Source organism: Diceros bicornis, chromosome 11 (assembly GCF_020826845.1).
Source record: "Diceros bicornis minor isolate mBicDic1 chromosome 11, mDicBic1.mat.cur, whole genome shotgun sequence".
NCBI lineage: Eukaryota > Metazoa > Chordata > Mammalia > Perissodactyla > Rhinocerotidae > Diceros > Diceros bicornis.
In genome coordinates, this window is record NC_080750.1 from 47,390,499 (window position 1) to 47,407,408 (window position 16,910).

At 36.7% G+C, this 16,910-nt stretch overlaps 1 long non-coding RNA gene across 1 annotated transcript in view; it reads left to right on the forward strand.

The window, feature by feature from the left end:
• Positions 1 to 9,663, forward strand: part of LOC131411434 (uncharacterized) — a 120,475-nt gene extending 110,812 nt beyond the window's left edge. Inside the window, exons 2-3 of the long non-coding RNA XR_009221560.1 lie at positions 4,684 to 4,851; positions 8,783 to 9,663. This is a non-coding gene — a long non-coding RNA (uncharacterized LOC131411434). The remainder of the gene's footprint in view (positions 1 to 4,683; positions 4,852 to 8,782) is intronic.
• The last annotated feature ends 7,247 nt before the right edge of the window (positions 9,664 to 16,910 follow it).

The window sequence follows — 16,910 nt, forward strand, 5'->3', positions numbered from 1 at the left end:
GAGTGGAGAGAGGGAATGGGAAAAATGAAAAAAGTAACTAAAATCGCTACAAGTAAAGTTACAAAAGAGCAGAAGAGCCTTTTGTTTAGTGGAATAAATATTAGAGTTTATCTTTAAAAATAATGATGGTTGTTAGTTTTAAAAGGAGATCCTTAAAATTAATTATCCAAATCAATTGCCTCTTTCTGCCGCTCTATCTCCCTGATAGCATCACCATTGCGTTTATTAAACATACCACACCCACACGAAAAGGCTGCCCAGGCTGTCACGGTACAGGTGCAATGGCCCATATACGTAGGGTAAACATGGGCCAAAGCTTGGGAAGGTCAGAATTTAGAAGGGCAAATTGTCATTTGGTTTGGGAACTCTGGGACCACCACTCATCTGGTTGAGAAACTGACATGGTTGTGCTATTCTGAACAGACAGCCCTGAAAGGTAAAAGCGGATAAGCAAACAAACAAAAGCAGACTTCGGATTGAGACAGATCGGGTTTTAGATTCTCACGCTGGCTCTTCATAACTTTGTGATGCTTGCTAAGTAACCACTCATCTTTGAGGCTCAGTTTTGTTTTCTGCAAATGGTAATGTTTGTGTCAAAGTGCGATGATTAAATGAGATGGAGTATAAAGTGCTTGGAAAATATAAGGTGCTCCTTGGTTCCTTATTTTCTTCCCTAGTTCTGGGCACTGAGGAGGTGTTTAGTAAATATTTCTGGTATTAAATTGAATATTTAATTCTTGGGATGATTATGAGGATATATCAGTTAACAAGTATACAACAATAACAACAGCAACACAAAATACAAAGCTTGACACACGAAGGGGATCAGTAACTGTTGGCTTTTGTTTGCCCTCATCGATAGAATAACAGAGTTGGACTAGATGGCCTTCCAGGTCTCTTTTGGCTTTTAAAATTCTACAATTTAGTAGTTTCTGATTCTCTTCATAAGAAAGTGAAGGTTTGTGTGTGCTTTGATATAGAAAAATACCCAGTTTCAATAGGGCACTCTACCTGGCTATACATCAACGGGGAACTCCAAATGCTCCACAAAAACTGATTTTCTGTTCAAAAAAAAAGCCCAACAACCCCCCCCTTCCCTTATTCTTGTGAAAGCTGGGAATAAGGAAAAATTGAGAGAAAATAAATGAGGAGTAAACTCAAAGGACACTGAAACAGAGGCAGAAAGATGATTGAGTGATAATTATAATAATGGATGGAACCCAAGGAGAAAACATTAGCAAGATCACATTTGAAGGCAGAAAAGAAATGCCTGCCTGTGAATGAATGACTGAATATAAGAAGGCAATAGATTACAGCTTGGTAGAAGGGAGGAAGAAATGGTCAAAGGAAGGCAGGAAAGCAAGAAAAAGAAAATATAAGCCAAGTTTTCTAACAAAAAGAAAAAATTAAAAAACAAGCTAAAGGAAAGGGTGAAGAGCAGGTAAACGACAGACAAATCCTTTTCTAACTTGGCTTGCATGCGTTGAATTAGGTTCTATTTTTTATTAATGTGGTTTTCCTATGATTTAGCCACTGATGACCTGTTCTCTTCATGAAGTCATTATTGTAAGACTGGTTCACCTCTGACTTACCTCAAAACAGCTAATAAGGGGCTGGCCGCGTGGCATAGTGGTTGAGTTCAGCATGCTCCACTTTGGCAGCCTGGGTTGGCGGGTTCAGATCCCTGGCACAGACCTATACCATTCATCAGCCACACTGTGGTGGCGACCCACATACAAAACAGAGGAAGAATGGCAGAGATGTTAGCTCAGAGCAAATCTTCCTCACCAAAAAAAAAAAAAAAAAAATATATATATATATATATATAAATAAACAAACAAACAACCCCCCCCCCCAAAACCCAGCTAATAAAAAAAACAGAAGCAGTGGAGCCAGCCTGGTGGTGTAGTGGTTAAGTTTGTGTGCTCCACCTCGGCGGCCTCGGGGTTCTCAGGTTTGGATCCTGGGTGGAGACCTACACATCGCTCATCAAGCCATGCTGTGGACAGCGTCCCACATACAAAATAGAGGAAGATTGGTATAGATGTTGGCTCAGGGACAATCTTCCTCACCAAACCAAACCAAACCAAACAAAAAAAACAGAAGCAGTGAATATAAGCATAGTAGAAGGAAAAGTATAAATAGTAGAACTAAAAGGAGACAGTGAAGATTGTGGTAGGGGCCAAATTAAAGCACTATGGAACAATGATGGCTTTTAGGAAGGAAAATACTCATTTTCCTTCAAATACAAGATGGCTTGTATTTGTTTGGAATTTTCAGACAAACTATTAAGGAACAGATAAGTTGCTTTCTCAGGATAGCATCGCCACATTAAAATTTTATCCCACTTGGGAAAAAGTACAAACATCATGCTAAAAACAAATTTAGCATCTAAAAACAAATTTAAATCCAAGCCATACGTTAAATGATAAAATTAAAATCAATTTTTGACCCAAAGAGTTTACTATTTTTACTGAACAAGTTTCTATATAAAATACAGATTTAATAGTAATATGCTACTCTTTGATAAAAAAATTTGTTTTTCATTACCTGTATCTCCTTGCATCTCCTGGGTTACAGACTTGTCTCTTGTCCTTAGCATGATAAGGCTTTCCTTCCAAGGTTCTACCACTAGAATTCACTCTCATTTGTTTTTACTCCACTCATCAGATTCTTCTTAATGTGTGATGCCCAGGACAGAACACATCATTTTTGGTGGGAGCCTGCAGTGATAATATCCAAGTTGTACTTTAGGAAGATTAATTTGGCAGCTGTGTGTAGGATGGATTAGCATCTGCAAATTTTTACAACACTGTGAAAGTCTGTATAAGGTCAAATTTTCATTCGCAGAGTTTGGCTTCTTGTTTTGGGGGCTTGAATTTGGCCTCACTCCTTTTCGGACTTAAAAAAAAAAAATCTATAGTTAACATTGCTGTATGATATATAGGAAAGTTGTTACGAGAGAGTAGATCCTAAGAGTTCTCAACACAAGGATAATTTTTTTTCTTTTCTTTTTATTGTATCTATATGAGATGATGGATGTAAACTAAACCTATTGTGGTAATCATTTCACAATATATGTAAATCATGCTGTGCACCTTAAACTTATACAGTGATGTATGTCAATTATTTCTCAATAAAACCAGAAAAAAATTTGCTGAATGAAAAAAAAATCTGCACTTAGCTTCAGGTTATCTTTATGGCTTATTATTGGGATGGTCCCTGGACAAACTGCGAGATCCTGGAGGGGAGTGTTATCATTCTCCTCTCCAGGCCTGGGTGGCAGCGGCTATGCCAACACTGTAGGAACTGCTCAGTATTTTAGACAGTCTATGGTCTAAGCATGAAAGAGACATTGAGGGGGAAGAGAAGCAAATAATATAGGAAGAATGATAGAGAAAGGAAGAGTGGATGAGAAAGAGAAGAGAATATCAATTAATGGGTCAATCATAACTATTGTTCATCGACTTAAAAGTTTCTATTATTATGTGATTTTTTTTGTCTGAAAATGATGGCATTACTTATAAAATTTCTCATATCTTTATTCCCTAAAAAAACATGAAAAAGATTTTTCTTGACTGTTTAAAACTTGCAAAAAAAGTTTTAATGTATTTTAAAACATTTTTTTGAAAAAATATAAAAATGTAACACATTCCTCTTGATACAGGACCATTGTGTTCCTTTTGCTTCTGTTAACAGTATTTGTTTAGTTCATTCTTTCCTTGAGATCTTTCTTCCAATCTTAGCTCAAGTATCCTCAGAGAAGCCTTCCTCGACATGCTCAATTAGGACAAATCTCACAGAAGTGCGAATCTTCCCTCCATGGCTTCTTCATAGGTGGAATTTGACAATTTTCAGATGATTTTCATTACGTTCATCTCTTTCTCTACACCATGAACTCCATGATGGCAGGGACCACGTCTTTTTTTGATCAAAATTGTATCCTCTGCACCTAGACAGTGTCTGGGTATAGTGGATGCTCAATGGCTATTTAATGAAATAGTGAAATTTATGATTCCTTTGCCAGACCACTGAAGAACATAAAAATAGAGATCTATTAGCTGAATTTCAGCAAAAACTTTTGAAAGATAGGTTAGATGGAAAAATATCATGATTTACTATCATAATGTATTTCTTCTACCTGTAGATTTTGAATTATCTTTTTCAGCTATGCTTGCTAACACACCTAGAATGGAAATAAACTGAACTTTCAACCAGGATTGCTGAATCGTAAAGGGCTAAGCCAAAGTTTCAAAAAGAATGAAACATTTTCAATCATATTTCTGTCACTAAAAACTGTTATTAATTTATACTGTTAAATAAAATAATGATTTTAAAACACTGTTTTATATTCATTCTTATTCCTTTATATTCTTTTTCTTGTGTGTATATATTTCAAAATATATATCACATATTAAAACACTAGTAAATGTGCATAAGAGTTATATTCCTTCCCACTCTCTCTTTAAATCTGCTCAGTGGGCAACTTCTTTCTCTACCCTGGATGGAATTTCAAGCAGACTCTGTAGTTTTCTGGTAGCTCTTTATAAAAAAAAAAAGTCCTCTGATCAGCTCTAATCTCAACAGATACTAATTTCGGTAATTAAAATGCCCAGTCAAATGTCAATCATCAACACTCTTTCAACTTCTTTTGAACTTAAATTCTCCCTGTCCCCATTTTAGGTGGCCTTCAGCTGGAAGCCTGAGGAGGAGGTAGTCCTGTGATGGCCCCTTTACAGTGCCTCATCTTGCCTCTCTCAAAAACCAATCCTCCCCCAACCCCAGCGAAGTTCCTCTGTATTTCAAGATTGGGTGGGAGAAGGGAGTGTGGAGCTGGATGAAGAAAGAGAGGTAAAAAGCAGGAAAGATCTTACTTAACTGCTACTGTCATGTTCTGGCCTTTATGCTCTCTGGGCTGGTGGATGTTCAAAGCTGTTCCTTTCTCTCTTGTGGTGGTTTTATAGGTTTCTTAGAGACTTTTCTTACTGTACTGTCTGTGATGTGAACATCGGGTCTTCTGGTCCGATTGCTTATAGATCCTCCCTCAGACCCTGGGCATCGGGCTGTCCACCACTTGCGTGGAGATCACATTGCCCCAGACTGGTTCCTTCCATGGATTCCACAATTTGGCCTTGGATAAACATGCCCCCTTGACTTACCATTGGATGTCCAGCTACTTTCCAATGACGCCCTGACCAGTCTGTCATTCAGGGGCCAACTAACCAGCCACAATCACTTGCCTTTAAAATTTCCAGATGTGGGTCCAGGTCTAGCACTAGTGTGTGTACTCCACTGACTCCAGGGGACACAGGTCAAACTTGCCTTTTGATTCTCTTTTATTCAGCGTGTGGTAAGGGTAGGGGTTGGGAGAATGGTTTTAATCAATTCCTTTAAAATTCTGCCTTTTTCGTCTACACTTCACTTTGGAATACGGAAAATTCAAAATGATGTCAGAATCCAAGCACATCTCCACTGTTCTACCTTTGCCCAAGCTCCAGTTACCTGTCATCTGGATTATTGCAAGTAATTTCTCTGCTTCCACTCTTGCCACTCCTGCCACGGTATGTTTTCAATGAGCTACAGTGATCCTTTTAAAAAGTAGAAAGCTGCTAGAATGATGCATATAAAAAACAATAATAAAAAAAAAAAGAGTCACTCCTCTGCTCAAAATCTCCTGTTGTATTCCTATTTTACTCAGAATAAGAGCCTGTCTTTACAATGTCCCCCACTCTTACCTCCTCCACCTCACTCGTCTACTCCTCGTTCAGTCTGCTCCAGACACACTGACTTCCTGGTTGATCAAGCGGCTCCAGCCTCTCATTTACTTCTGCTCTTCCTCCGGATAGCCTCATCGCTTTCCCCCTCGCTTCTTGAAGATCTTTGCTCAAGTGTCACTGTCTCAATAAGGCTTTTTTGACCAACCTATTGAATATTCCAACACTTCCCCCACTCTGGCACACCCTGTCTCCTTTCTGCTTTATTATTCTCATGGCACTTACCACCTTGTGGCTTTATTTATTTAACTTCTATGGTATCGTCCTTATTGGCTTTTATAAAAAGAATTCAAGAAATTTATGTATTTATATATTTGTTTCTTTTAATTGAGGTGTAATTTATATTCAGTATAGTACACCTATTTTAAGCGTACAGTTTGATGAATTTTGACAAATGTACACATTTGTATAACCACCACAATCAAGATAAAGACGATTTTCATTACCCAAAAAGTGCCCTTTACGGTAAATCTCTCCCCCTGCTCCTAGCACCTGGTAACCACTGGTGAGCTTTCAGTCATTATAGTTTTGCCTTTTCTAGAATTTTATATAAACGGAATAACACATTTTGTTTTCATTTGTGTTTGGCTTCTTTCATTCAGCGTAATGACTTTGAGATTTGTCTATGTTTTTGAGTGTATCAGTAGTTTTTTTTGGTTTTGGGTAGTATTTCATTCCATGGCTAATCCACAATTTGGGTTTTTTATTCTCTTGTTGATGGACATTTGAGTTATTTCCAGTTTGGGTTATGGTGAATAAAGCTGCTTGAACATTTACATACAAGTCTTTGTGAGTACTTCATTTTTCTTGGGTAAATTCGTAGACATGGGATTGCTGAGTGATATGGTAAGTGATAAGCTAACTTTACAAGAAATTACCAAAATGTTTTCCATAATGAGTATATCATTTAGCTGGTCTTCCAGTTGTTCCACATCCCTACCAACATTAGTATTATTAGCCTCTTAATTTCAGCCATTCTAGTGGATGTATAATGATATCTCACTGTGGTTTTCATTTGCATTTTCCTAATGACTAACGAAATTAAGCGTTTTTTTATGAGTGTATTTGCCATCTGTTTATGTTCTTTGTGCAAGTGTATTTTAAATCTTTTGCCCATTATTTTTTTACTAGTGTCTTCATCTTATTGTATTTTTGGAGTTCTTTTATTATTTTAGATATATATTCTTTATCATTAAGTAGTTTACAAATATTTTCTCCTAGTTTGTGGCTTGTCTTTTTAGCAGAGTAGTACAATGCTCCTTGGTGTGACTTTTTGTATTTCTTCTGCTTGTCGTTTGCTAAGTATCTGGAATTGATGGATTTATAATTTTCATCAAAATTATAAAATGTTCAGTGATTATTTCTTCAAATATTTTTTTTTCTGTCACCCCTCCATCTCTTTTCTCTCCTCTTGGATCTCCAATTACACGCTACACTGTTTGGTATTGTTTCATAACTATCTGATGATATATTTTTTCTTTACCTTTTTATCTATGATTTTTATCATCTTATGTTTTTAAGTTTCTAAATCTTCTGCAGTGTTTAATCTGCTACGAATCCTATCTAACATTGTTATTTCAGATATATATACGTTTTTCTGTTCAATTAGGATCTTTTTAACCTTCCATGTGTTTTCTTCTTATGCTCATCTTCTTTCTTACATGCATGAGAATATTTGTAAGATTTATAATAGCTGTTTTAAGTCCTTCTCTGGTAATTCCATCGTCTCTGTCGTTTCTGGATCTGTTTCTACTTCAGGCTATGGGTCATGTTTCCTGCTTTTTTGTGCTTGGTAATTTTGACTGGTTGATCAATCTTATAAATTTTACATTGTTGAATATTAGATTTCCTCGTATTCATTTAAGAGTTTGGACTTTGACATAGCACACGGTGGGTGAAAGACGTTAAGGGGGCTCTGTGACCCTTGCCTCCTAGTGTCCAAGCTCTTGTATAATTCCCTCCGCTTGAGTGCTTCTAATAACTAGAATGTGGTGAAGATAATGGGATGTCACTCTCCTCGTTAGGATACACTCTATATGGCAAAAGTGTTGGGCTGTCACTCCTGTTATGTTATGTGAGACTCCTTCTTATCAGACTGGAGCTGGAAGCTTTCCTTGAAGGCTTGATGAAGAAACGGCCATGATGTTGGCCTCTGTGGCAGGGAACTGTGAGTGGCAGCTAGGACCTGAGGGTGGCTTCCCGTTGACAGCAAATGAAAAGTCAGGGCCTTCAGTCCTACAACCACAAGGAAGTGGATTATGCAAACAAGCTGAGTGAGCTTTGAAGCAGATTCTTCCCCAGGTGAGCCTTGAGATGATACAGCAGCCTGGCTGACATCTTGATTGCAAGATGATTTAAGCTGATAAATTTGTGGCAATCTTATCACAGTGACAGAAAATGAATGCAAATGAATGAAAGTAACAGTGAAGTTACTTTTGTATCTGTTTGATCCTGGCTTGCTTTTAATCTTTATGGTGAGTCCAGAACAGCCTTTACTCTGGGTACAATTTATCGTCTATCAAGATGTGAACATTCTGAGTGTATTGAGTGCACCGTGTATTAAAATGTCTCTTCATTTTCCCCGGTGGGAACACAAACTATCCCCAGACTATGTAACTTCTAGGAATTGTGTGGCCTACTGCTTTCCCCTAGTTATCTCTTCAGTTTCATGGAGTTTCACTCCATACCGGCCCAGAACAGTATTCTGCCAAAACTTGAGAGGACCCCTCTGAGATCTCCAGCTCTTTCCCTTGTACAGGTCCCTCTCTGTGGGGTACTCTGCCCTGCAAATTCTAGCATCTCCTGAGCTCTTTCATCTGTCTTTTCAGTTCAGCAAACTGCCAAGCTGCATCCTGGAAACTTCCTCAGGCAGGAAGCTGGGGCAATTCTCAGACTCACCTTGTTGGCATCCTTTCTCTGAGATCTCACAATCCTGTGCTGCCTGATGGCCAATGTCTGAAAAACAATTGTTTCTTGTATTTTTCCTGTTTTTTGTTTGTTTTTGACAGGAGGGCAACTCCCAGAGCAGTTAATTCTTCATAGGCTGAAGCAGAAGTCCAGGCACGCTTTATTTTGTGATCTGTCACCCTCTGGAAGGCATGCATCATGAGGACTGAGAATTGCCTGGTTTGTTCACTGCTGGACCCCCGGTGTCTTGAATATTGCATGTGCATAGTAAATGCTCAGTTAGTGTTTTTTGAATGAATGAGTTTAGACATACTGTTCTTAGTGTCTGTGGAGTGTGTTTTTCCCTTTCTGATATTTTTTTACCAACCTTAAGAGCTTATGTGACTTTGGTTTCTCTCGCTATTTCATTTGGGATATTTCACAGAGGCTTTTTGTTAACTCTTTCTTGCTTCTCTGAGTTGATTCCCAATGTATTTGTTTGTTCATTAATTTAACAATATACATGGAAAACCTAACACCAGGTGGTCTTTTAGGCACTAGTTAAGAAAACGTGCTCCTCAGTCTTTCCCTTTTCTCTGTCATTAGCCTAATCTATTTCTAATCCTTTTCTCCCCTATTTTTCCTTCTTTCTTAAGTCTTAGAGCAGCAGCTGAAATTCTTCAAGCATAGTGGTCACTAGTGTTTTTTCTTGGCGCCAAGAGTAGACGAGTGAGTCTGAAGTACTGGTACCCTACTGTGTCATTAGCTAGCAGTAATGGAGCAATACTTGACTTTGGGAGGCATGACCAACTTGGCAGAGCAAAGGCTATAGGGAAGGAATAATTGACACTTCTTCTCCTTTCCACACTCACAGGGTACACTATCAGTGTGCCAAAGGGAAAATAAACATTATTTCTCTAAAAATAAAATCTGTTTGAAAATAGTGAATGAAATGATAATAATTTGTTTCTTTTGAAATGTTCTAATTTAAAATATTTTGACTCTAAAGTATGCTTTTTCCATTAAAGCATTGCTCTACATATGTTATATACAATTTTCTGCAAGAGATATTTGATGGCTAAATGTATTATATAGTCTCTAAATGTTCCTGTTTGGCAAGTGTAGTAGAAGCCTACATTTTAGGATCTTAAAAAATGAGGAAAAATTAAGTTCCTGAAAAGATAATCACAAAATGATATAGCTCAGTTTTACTCTCAATAAAATAAAACAATGTATCCATTCTTTGATAATTCTGTGGCTACAATAAATCTGAGTTTGCTAAAAATATTTTCATTAATGCTTTCAGAGATTAAAGATATTGAAAATTTATTTTCATAATTTTACTTTTTTTTTAGACAACTGTTTTTTTTTCAAGCTACCAGATTATTAGTGCGGTGAGGGCAGAAATCATATCTTTTTGTTTATCAATGTAATTCCAGAACTTACTAGGAATTCTAGGTGCTCAATAATGTTTTGCTATATGAATAAACTCTATGGATTATTAGCTAACATTATTATTGATGTTGAAATAAGAATATATCAGTGATCATCTAGATTTTGCAAATTTACTATATGAAAAAGTCTTTCATCAAATAGTTAAATCGTGTAGGCACATACAAGTTGAAAGGTAACTCTAATTTAAAAGGAGAACACAACATTTACTCATTTAGAAATCTAACTGACCTGATGGAAAAAAATGATTTTCATTGGTTTAAACCACAGAGAAACCTATTAGAACCTGAAACATATAATAAATAAAAGAAAAATAAATAATTGAAGTGTACGTGATTAGCAGAAAAAATGTTAAAATGTACAGTACAGTTCTTTGGGAAAGCTAAAAACAAGAGTCGCCAGCGTGAAATGCAGATCAAAATTATTTTACCTTCTTTCTCTTGATCAGGCACATAGAGAAGTTTATGAATGTGGGAAGCTCTGGATAAATTACGGAGGGAGTACACGAGGAGAGTTTTCAGGTTTAGACTCCTTCTCCTAACAGGTCTTTTTTGGGAGAAGAGTTGAGAGAGGGAGGAAGTGTTTTTTCTTATTTGGCTCTTGGAGTCGTGCCTCTCTCATGAAATTTCATGACCTATCAGAAAAAACATTTGCATCTGAGACCAAAAGCAAGCCCTTCTCTCTCCTCTTTCCAGCATGCTGTGCTCTAGCTTGCTAAAGACCCTGGTGGGGGCATAGTTCTATTCGAGTCACTTTATGATGTGCATCTGGCTTCTGTTTGGACGTAGGTTACCACGGCTGACCTAAGAAATCATGAAAATGTTATGGTGTAGTCGACGCATGCGTATAGCTAATTATGCTTTCAGGTTTTTGAGATGTTCAAAACCTCAAAACCTTTGTTTTATTTCTCCTTGGTTAACTTTCTGAAGCATTTTGAATGTTTTGTTGTTGTTGTTACCTCCTTTTCATAGAATTTACCTGTAGATTTTGGCTACTGAGTTTGGCTACGTGAGTCACGATGCTGCCCTCCCCGGCCACCTTGTCTACAGGTTTGCTTATAGATATAATGATACAATGCACTTGCTTCCTACCGTTAAGGGAAATAAGAAAAGGACAGGATTTTGTTTTTGTTTTTGCTTTGAGTTAGATTAAACTCAAAACTCACTATCCTATAGTACTACCAAAGACAAAATTTGGAAGAAACAATATTAGGCCAAAATTAGGATTCTAATTAAATATACAGCAATGTTTCCAATCTTTTGTTTCTAAACTCTGACATCATGAGTTTTGCTCCTCCTTGGATAGCTTTCAAAAGTGAAAAATACTTTTGCATTAAATGTGTAAAAGTTTATGATGAATCAAGTGGTTTGTGGAGCAGCCTCTCACCTGTGTGTAAGTTTAAAGAATAAAAATGAAAGCAAATTATGTTTGCTACAGATTCAAATTTTATCAAAGGAACAACAAACCACATTTATTCATACAGACACTAACACTCTCTTTTGAAGGAAATCAAATCCTGCAGTTTATTTATTGGTAAGCCTGGTTTGCTATGGTTTTGGAAATCAGCCATAAAATGTTATAAGTTATAAAAGAGTAAGGGCCTCCAAGAAGCCAGTAGAGACTTTTGTTTTGAGGAGGAAAAGAAAAATAATAACTGAATGAAAAATAATTTCATATCTTTCAGATGAGATTTTGGGTAGTAAAAACAAAATTATTTTATATAATATTAATACTATTTTTGTATGAAGAAGTGAACAAAACAAGTCTGTATATTGTCTTCAATGGAAAGAGTACAAGATTATAACTGTAATATAATGAGAATATTATTAATATCTGCCTTATGGAATTGGTCTTTTCTACTTTTACATTTGCTTGCTCCTTCAGCTTTTTATGCTGTGAAAAAACTTGGGCAAGGGACCACGTCTTATATTTTCTGCTTTTATCATAGAGTTGTATAATTGGTGGTCTAGTGGTTAAGATTCAGCCCTCTCACTGCCACGGCCCAGGTTTGTTTCCCGGTCAGGGAACCACACTACCCGCCTGTCAGTTGTTATACTGTAGCAACTGTGTGTTGCTGTGATGCTGAAAGCTATGCCACCACTATTTCAACTATCAGCAGGGTCATTCACGGTGGACGGGTTTCAAAGGAGCTTCTAGACTAAGACAGACTAGGAAGAAGGACCTGGCAACCCACTTCCAAAAAAACTGGCCATGAAAACCCTACGAATAGCAGACAGAGAATTGTCTGATATAGCACTGGAAGGTGAGAGTATGGTGCAAAAAGATTGGGCAGGATTCCGCTCTGCTGTACATAGGGTCACTAGGAGTCAGAATCAACTTGCTGGCACTAACAACAACAACAACAGGTAATTAGTGTCTTCATAATTTAAGTAGTGGATACATAAGTAATCTTGTGATTAGTTGTATAAAATTTTGTATGCATATAATTAATTTTATATCTGAAACATTTGAAATTATTTTCTTTTTGGTGCATGAGATTTTCAAGGATTAAACTTCCAAAGCTCCTAAAACCCTTTTAAAAAATAGTTTGCTCTAAGGAACAGGGTGAAAGGCAATAATAGAGATCTGTGAAAGGGAAATCATATTGCAGAGGAGAGGGTGCTATCTAACTTGTTCGTCAGGGTGAACCACTATACTGACCAACTCATCCTGGTTTGCCTGGGACTTTGCTGGTTTTAGCATTGAAAGACTTGAATCCTGGGAGTCCCTCCGTCCACGTAATTAATATATAAAATTTTGTGTGTCAGACTATATCTAATCTATGTCTATAACTTTAAATAAATCTGTATCTGTATTCACATACTAGATACGTGATATATGTATACATAAATATATATATATATGTAGTGATTCAGGCAGAGATGGGAAAACTTCCCATGTCCTTATTTGTGCTTCAAAGCTTGCCATTATCCACCTTTCTAATTGAGCCATTTGTGTTTGATGCTCATTTTTTTAGGAAATCATATAAACACACACTTGGTTAGTCTTTAATTTTTCCCTTCTTATCTATCTGTGTGCTATCATATATCTATCTATCCATCCATCCATCCATCCATCCATCCATCCATCCATCTATCCATCATCTGTTTTATTTCATTATTAAAAAAATCACAAACTACAGGACACATTCATGGCATACATGTGTGGAAGAACTAGCATTTCCTCCATGCTAGGTTCACTTTCCTTTTGAAACTGATATTCTTACATTACTTATAACTTGAATTTTTATGTACATGTAAATTTTTAATGTAAAGTTTCAAACCATGAAAACCATTGAAATACTAACTGAAGAAATTGCTCCAGATATCACTTCAACTACAGTCTGTACAAGAACAACAAAAATGGACATATCTCACATATGGGAGATATTTCTTTCCAAAGATTCCATGACTAAGACTTATTAAAGCATGTGCAACTTCAGTTTATGATCAATGTCTTATACAACGTTAACCTCCTCAGGCCTCACCTTTCTACGGCTACTAATTATTTCATATTACCATTTATACCCACATTTCACTTGCTTGTAGACTCACCGAATAACTGTAGCATCTTAGTTTTCTAATCAAAATCTCCCAGTCCTGTACCAAGAGTTTCTGGAGCCTCTCACATGTGTTCCTAGCCTTTTTCATCTGAGGCGACTTAGTAGAGAACCACTGTAGGATGCAGCTTGCTATTCCTGCTGCTGCCCTCTTTGAAAACAATGCTTCTTTCTGCTGATTTCTTTAGTACGTACTTATGGGGCTGTATTTTGCTATAAAATGCTATATCTTATTCATTACTTTATCCCAGTGCCTGGGATAACGTCTGGCACATAATAACTCTTTAGTAACCGTATGTAGATTGTATGAATGGATGAATGAATTCCTTTATTCGCATATATTTATTGAGTGTCTAATATGCACCAACACAGCGCTAGTAACTGAGGATACAATGACAGACATGAGAGACATTGGTCCTTCCCACATGGAGGACAGTTACAGTTCACTGGAATATACAGATCAGTGAACAGGCAATTGTAAGTGCAGTGCGGGGTACCAAGTGCCATGAGAGGGGCGTGCCGGGTGCTAGACAGGCCAAGGAGGGACACCCAGCTACTCCACTTAGGATCCACCCACGCTACATTGATCTGTAGATAGCTGGTTGTTCTGGTTAGATGTGTTTTGTTGGGGGTGGGCAGAGAAGTTCTTTACTTCTCTGGGCCCAGGAATGCTTCTTCCTAGCATAATTCTCTCTTTCAAAGAAAATTGAGCATCTCCACAAATTCTAGGTCATTTCTGGGTTTGAAGTCTTTAAAAAAAATACATATTTTTAAAGCATAAAATTGGTTCTTTAATGCATTTCAGTTTCTAATTTACCACAAGAAAATTTCAGAGGAGAATCTAAATTTATCTCTCTTTTTCTTTAAAAATGTAATGTACGAAGCATAATGTCTGAAAACTATGATGAAAACCTAAGACTAATTCACTTTTTTTTTTTTTTGGTAGAGCATGCAAGGAGAAAGAGTATCTTATAAGTCTTTTTAAGACATACATTTCAATGTGTTTTTTTTTTGTTTGTTTAATCATCACTGGCAAGTGTGCATGATGATGCTGGTTGGGTTTCTTTTACTTCTGGCAAAGCATTTAGTATACATTTCTATTTTTATGATGTAAATTTCAATGGGACCAATGTTCTCTTTGGAACTCATTTAATATCACATAGTGGTAGGCCAGGATAAGAAATTCTTTTAAATAAACTTTTTGTTTCTGCTCTGTATCATTCATATGCTAATATTCCGTCAAGTTTCAGTATGTATCCTAGAGCTTTAGAAAGTATTTTGTCTTCAGATGTTTCATTCATGTTCATCAAAATACAGTCAAACAAGAAAAACCTGGCTCACTTTCTAGTGATTTTCTGACTGATAACATATTGTAGCATTTTTGCAAATATAGTATAGTTACTTAAAAATGTTTTATTAATTCTCTCTTTGAGTGTGTATTGAAACACATCAGTTATAGTTGATTTAAATGAAGAGAAATGTATAGCATCTAAACGTTAAATAAAATTCCCCCAGGTTTTGGTACTAAGTTTGTCAGAGAAAAACAGACTCACCATTTTAACTACTCTTAAAAATAGTGATACTAGGGGCCGGCCTGGTGGCATAGTGGTTAAGTTTGCATGTTTTGCTTTGGTGGCCCCGGGTTCATGGGTTCCCATCCCAGATACAGACCTAGACACTGCTCATCAAGCCATGCTGTGGCAGTGATGTCCCACATGCAAAACAGAGGAAGATGGGCACAGATGTTAGCTCAGGGCCAATTTTCTTCACCAGAAAAAAAATAGTAGTACTAGATTTACTGTGTGTATTATGAATAGAGTTTTTTTATTAACAGTAATTTAATCTAGATTGTGTGATTTTATGGATTCTGTATATTTTTCAATATATTTTTTTCCTAATGTAAATACTCTAGTTATCGAGCATGTTATCCTCTTTGAATAAAAGGAAATGACGTGTATGAAATCTATTCCTCTTCTTCAACAAGAATGTTATACTGATGATTCCTAACATCATTTATGTCACGTCACATGTAGAAAATGGTGGTATTTATATAGAACACTAGGGTCAATAACAAGGCTGCTGATGACCTTGAGGTGACCACTTGGGGGCTTGGATAGCCCTGGGCTATCCAAGTTGTTGTCCAGTTGTCCAGGGCTGAGAGGATCAACGTCTCAGCATGTCTGTGCACAGCACACAACAGATATCTTGGGAAGCTCTATATGCATGTGTGAAGGGCAGCCCAGCAAAATCGTGTAGACATTACTATAAATGCAAACCTTGGCTTTTTTTCTCTTCCTTCTTTTCCTCCTTTTTCTCTTCCCTGCTTTCTTCCCTCCTGTTTCCTCTCATCCTATAATATAATATTCATGAGAATGTTTTTCTGAATATGACTACTAAACATTTATTCCAAATGTTTGGATAATAAAAAATATAAAAAAACAAGATAAAATTACTCATAATTTCAATACCCCAAAATAACTGGTTAAACCATATGTGTGTAAATTGTGATTATATGTTGTACACAGTTTCGTAGCTGCTTTTTGTTTAACCTGGTGTTCTGTATACATTTCCCTATGTAATTAAACACGATTTTTAATTGTTGCAAGATAGTCCATTAAATGAATTTTCAATAGTTAATTTTATAATTTATTTTGTTAGGTAATTTTCATTTTTTCCTAGTATTATAGTTAATGTATTGATACATATTCTTAAACATAATTAGGATAAATTTCTAGAAGTGGAATTAAAAGGTCTATTTTAGTTGTAGCAGCTGCTATAACAATTAAATGCCAAGATATTAGTGCTTAGCTGGATATGCTTTTTGTTCATATAAAGGTCAATCAGAGTGAGGCAAGGTTTTGGGGGAGGTGGTGCAGAAGGAAGACCTTTACTCAGAGTCCCAGGATAATGGTGGTAGGCTCTGCCTTTGTCAACACATGGCTTTGGTGGTCACCCTGGGAGATGATATCCAACCAACACATTGGGGAAGAGAAGCAGAATGGGGTAATGCCTGGAAAGTTTATACGGGTCAAGCCTGGAGGTGGCCTCAGTTCTACTCATACTCCATTGGTGGAACTCGGTCATAGTTGGACCACACCAAATCACTAGAGAGGCTGGGGAAGGCAGTCTAGCTGTGTGCTCTGCCACCTTATCTTCATTTCAAGATCACAATTCTAACCATATTTAAATGTCTTGCCAATTATCCTAGGAAGTATTTTACCAATTTATATCCAAACCAA